Raw genomic sequence first — 5,664 nt, forward strand, 5'->3', positions numbered from 1 at the left:
TTTTTTAGTAAGCTAGACTTTTTAAAAGAAGTTCTACAGCATTTGCCACAAGGGATTAATTTCTAAGTGTACTTTAAATCACCCATTGCCTTTGAACAATCAGAAGAAAAGTTGAAGGGGGACATCACCTGACTGTCGTAGAGACACAGGAGCACAGTAACTGAGAGGACTGGAGGTAGATTTGAGGTGATGTCTCTAAAGACAGATGGTGAGTTCACAGCTGTAATCAGTAGCCTTGAAAATAAGACACAGTTTTAATAGGGAATTAATCATAAATATAATGATACTTCCTGTTAATTATACTAATATAAATCCATTTACATTGTCTCTTTTGTCCTGAGCTATCACCCATCTGTCCGTTTGTTATACTGTGGTGACTATGATGTGTTGCTATGATGCTAGGAGCTATGCCACTGATATTTCAAACACCAGCAGGATTTGGACAGGTGTAAGTAGCACATCCAGAATAAGACAGACTAGGAAGAAAGGCCTGGCAACCTACTTCCAAAAATTAGCCTATGAAAACCCTGTGGATCACAGAAAATTATTGTTCAGTAGAGTTTTTGAAAGATGAAACTAAGACAGTCACCTACCTGCCCAGTCCCAAGTCAGGAATCCAATGATCTCTGTTCTTTCTTCTGTCTTGTTGGTAAGTAATGGTAGTGCATGTTGATGTAAATGGTAAATGAAGGTGGAGATAGGGTAGATGAGAATGGAGACTCGCCTTTGGAGAGTCTGTGGGTAGAGGCTAAGCTCCCTCTCCCTCTGCCTCGCTCTCGGATACGTACACCCACTCAAACACCAAAATATGGTTTTTAACAGTTCCCCAAGTACTGAGTGTTCTTTGTTGTTGATATTATTACTAGAAAATACAGACAAGTAAAGGAGGAGGAAATAAAACACCTCTGAACTCCACTCAGTGATAGTCGTTACTCACCATCAGTATGCATTTCTTCAGTTGCAAAAATGAGATCATAATGTACATATTGCTTTGTAACTTACCTGTGGCATTTACATATAAATACCTTTCCATGTTCCAGATCTGGAGCATACACTATGATCTTAATAGTGAAACAATTCATTTACCTAATCCTCTCTTGTTGGTCATCAAGGTTATTTCCAAGTTTTCCCATAAAAAATAATGCCATAGTAAACATCCTTAGAGCTAGTGGTGGGACTACATCCTTCATTATTTCCTTATTGTAAAATCCAAGAACATAAGCATTACTGTAGAACACTGCTTTCAGAAAAAGCATCCCTCTATGGGAATTTCCTGTGGCTACCTTAACAAAGTATCACCAACCTGCTGGCTTGAAACACCAGGAATTTATTCCCTCACAGTTTCAGAGTCTAGTCATCTGAATCCTAGTGTGGTGCTGTATAATACGCAATGAACTGCAAACCACAATGTTGGCAGTTCAAACCCACCAGCGGCTCCTAAGAAACCCTGTACAGGGTCGCTATGAGTCAGAACTGACTCGATGACACTGAACAACAACAAAATGCTTCCTCTGAAAATTCTATGGGAAAATCCCTCCTTGTCTCTTCCAGCTTCTGGCAATACAGGTGTCCCTCTGTTTATGGCAGCATAACTCCATTCTCTGTCATTGTCTTTACATAACTGTCTTTACTCTGTGTCTGTCTGTGTGTCTTCTCTTTTCATAACACCAGTCATATTAGATTCAGGTCCATGCTACTCTTGTATGACCTCATGTTCTACAACAACATCTGCAAAGATCTTACTTCCAAACAAAGTCACATTCAAAGGTATGGCATTAGGATTTCAGTATACCTTTCTGGGAGACATAATTCAACCCATAATGGAGACCTTGACTTGAAGTTTGTTTACTCCTAGAAGAGCAGGTTCATGTCTGTGTTCTGATGCTTAGTTCCAGCAACCACTCACACAGCTACTGTGGGCTAGGGGCTTAAGGGCTGAAGAATCTCCCACCTCTTCATGGATCACCATAGCTAGGACTCTATCTACTCACCTTTAGTCCTCAATAGCCTCTTTGAAGATGGGTCCAGTTGGTACTCCAGTGAGTCAGGAGAATATAAAGTGGGAGAAACTGGATGAATACTTAGTTGTTGTTGTTAAGTGCTGTCGAGTTGGTTCTGACTCATAGGACCCCTGTATATGGTTTCCGTGGAGAGGCTGGTGAGTTTGATCCACTGATCTTACGATCCAAACCAATATTAACTATTTGGAAAAAGAAGACCTGGAAACACTCCAAGTTTTGGGGATGGTCTCAACCCTGCACTAGGAGGAGAGGTGGGTACTAAAGTATCCTCCTCTCTCTTTCCATATTTTGTAGTTGCTGATTGATACAAATGGAGTCCTGGTGGTGCTGTAGGATAAGCACTGGATTGCTAACCACAAGGTTGACAGCTTAAACCCACCAGCTGCTCTGTGGTAGAAAGATGGGGCTGTCTGCTCCTATGAATATTTGCTGTCTTAGAAACCTTATATAGGGTGGCTATGAGTCAGAATTGACTCACTGGCAGTGGGGTTTTGGTTTGGATGATGCAAATGTTGAATTCACTTGACTGCTAACTTAAAGGTTAGAGGTTTAAGTCTAACCAGAGACACTAGGAAGAAAAATCTGGGACTGACATCCAAAATATTGTTGTTGTTAGATGTTTTTGAGTCAGTTCCAACTCACAGTGACCCTACGCACAACAGAAACACTGCCTGGTCCTACGCCATCCACACAGTTGTGTGTTTGAGCCCACTGTTGCTACCATTGTGTCAATATATTTCACTGAGGGTCTTCCTCTTTTTCACTGACCCTCCACTTTTCCAAACCATACTTCTCCAGGGACTAGTCCCTGCTGGTAATATGGCCAAAGTATAGAGAGATGAAGTCTTACCATCCTCACTTCTAAGGAGCACCCTTCCAATACAGATTTGGTTGTTCTTCTGGAAGTCCATGATACTTCCAATATTCTTTGCCAACACCATAATCCAAATACATCAATTCTTCTACTGTCTTCCTTTTTCATTGTTCAACTTTCACATGCATATGAGGTTATTGAAAATATCATGGTTTGGGGCAGATGTACCTTAGTCCTCAAACTGACATCTTTGCTTTTGAACATTTTAAAGAGGTCTTTTGCAGCAGATTGGCTTAATGAATACTAGGTTATTTGATTTCTTGACTGCTGCTTTCATGAGCATTGATTGTGGATCCCAGCGAAATGAAATCTTTGAGAACTTCAGTCGTCTCTGCATTTATCATGATGTCGTTTATTGGTCCATTTGTGAGGATTTTTGTTTTCTTTACATTGAGGAGCAACCCATACCAAAGGCTGTGGCCTTTGATCTTTATTAGTAAATGGTTTAAATCCTGTTCATGCCTAGCAAGTAAGGTTGTGTTATTTGTATATCACAAGTTAATAATGAGTCTTCCTTCAATCCCGATGCCACATTCTTCTTCATATAGTTCAGCTTCTTGCATAGTATACAGCTTGAATAAATATGGTGAAAGGATTCCACCCTAATGCACACCTTTCCTGATTTTGAACCATTCAGTATCTTTTGTCCTATTCTGGTAGCTGTGTCTTGGTCTATGTACAGGTTCCTCATGAGCACAATTAATTTTTCTGGAATACTCATTCTTTGCAATGTTACCTATAGTGTGTTATGATTCACAGAGTTAAATGCCTTTGCCTAGTTAGTAAAACACAAGTAAACATCTTTCTGATACTCTGTGCTTTGCTCCAAGATCCATTTGAAGTCAGCAATGATACACACATCCTCTTCCGAATCTGACTTGAATTTGTGGCAGCTCCCTGTCATTATGCTACAAATGTTTTTGAATTATCATCAGCAAAATTGTACTTACATGTGATATTAATGATATTGTTTGATTATTTCCACATTCTGTTGAGCCATCTTCCTTTGCAATGGGTATGAATATGGATCTCTTCCAACTGGAAACTGTTTTCCAAATCTCTAGGTATCGATGAATGAGCACCTCCAGTGCTGCATCATTTTGTTAAAATTTTTCAATTTTTAGTCCATCAATTCCTATAGTGTTTCCCCCAATGCCTTCATGAATTTCTTCCTTCAGTATCAACAGTTCTTGATCATATGCTATCTTTTGAAATGGCTGAACATTGATTCATTCTTTTTGGTATAGTGATTCTGCATTTTCCTTCATGTTTTTGAGATGCTTCCTTCATCATTGAATGCTTTGCCCATAGAATCCTTCAATATTGCCAATCAAGGATTGAATTTTTTCTTCAATTCTTTCAGCTTGAGAAATGCTGAGGATGTTCTTCCCTTTTGGTTTTTTTTTTTAACTCCAGGTCTTGGTACACCCAAAATATTAGCCTGAAACCCCTAATGAGGGAGCACAGCTCTACTCTAACACAGTCGAGGTCACCGTGAGTTACAATTGTGGCAACTAGTGACTAAGACATTAAGACTTGGTGAGGTTCCCATAGGGGCCAGGACTGACTTCTTGGGAATAATAATGTGGGTGGGCAGGGAGGACAGTCTAGGTGGGACAGAGGAGAGGGGAAGAAACCTTAAAGAAGGAGGTAGACCTCAAGGTTTCCAGGCAGGTCAGGAAAGAGCTATACTCAGGGCAGTTGCTCCACCAGGAATGAGGAGCAAGCATTTGCTTCAGTCTTCTATTTTATTGCCCCAGGGCCTATGAAAAGCTGCAGATGGGCCGAAAAACCCAGAGCATTCACCTGAGAACACTCTCCAGTGGTTCTTGGGCCCATCATACACCCTAACCACAGTGATCAAAAATTTTTGAACTTTTTAGGGTAAATTGAGTGAAGGTTTACACAGCAGATCATCAGTTTTACATTCAACAAATCATACACTTTGCTTCACTATAATGATTGCAATCCCCTCAAGATACCATCAGTTAACAGTATTCACCTCTATTCACTTTAACTCTGATATTCCTCCCACTGCCTTCATCCTTCCTCAGCCAACCCCCTTGTATATTGCCTTCCCTTGCACCCATGTTAACACATGTCTACCCTCTAGCTGGTGAATAATTTTTCGTCCTTTCACCCCCATAACCAACATAGAATATTTCATTTAGCAAGAAAATATTTTCTTAACTTTTTACAACAGTTGTCTCATGCAATATTGGTCATTTTATGATTGACTAATTTTACTTTCAACAATCTGATGTGGCACTGGAAGCATTCACTCATCTATGCCAAGAAATTTGGAAGACAACTACCTGGCCAACTGATTGGAAGAAATCAGTATTTGTGCCCATTCCAAAGAGAAGTGACCCAATGGAATGAGAAAATCATCGGAAGTATCACTGATATCCCACGCAAGTAAAGTTTTACTAAAGGTAATACATAAACAGCTGCAAACATACATTGACAGAGAACTTCCAGAGGTTCAAGCCAGATTCAGAAGAGGCCATGGAACGAGGGATATCATTGCTGATGTCCGATGGATCTTGGCTGAAAGCAGACAATACCAGAAAGATGTTTACCTGTGTTTTATTGATTATGCAAAGGCTTTCAATTGTGTGGATAATGACAAGCTATGGACAACATTGTGAAGTATGAGTATTCCTGAACACTTAATTGTGCTCATAAGGAACCTGTACATAGACCAAGAGGCAATTGTTTGAACAGAACAAGGGAACACCGAATACTTTAAAATTAGGAAAGGTGTGC

The sequence above is a fragment of the Chrysochloris asiatica genome, unplaced genomic scaffold, assembly GCF_000296735.1.
Source record: "Chrysochloris asiatica unplaced genomic scaffold, ChrAsi1.0 scaffold00049, whole genome shotgun sequence".
Taxonomy (NCBI): domain Eukaryota; kingdom Metazoa; phylum Chordata; class Mammalia; order Afrosoricida; family Chrysochloridae; genus Chrysochloris; species Chrysochloris asiatica.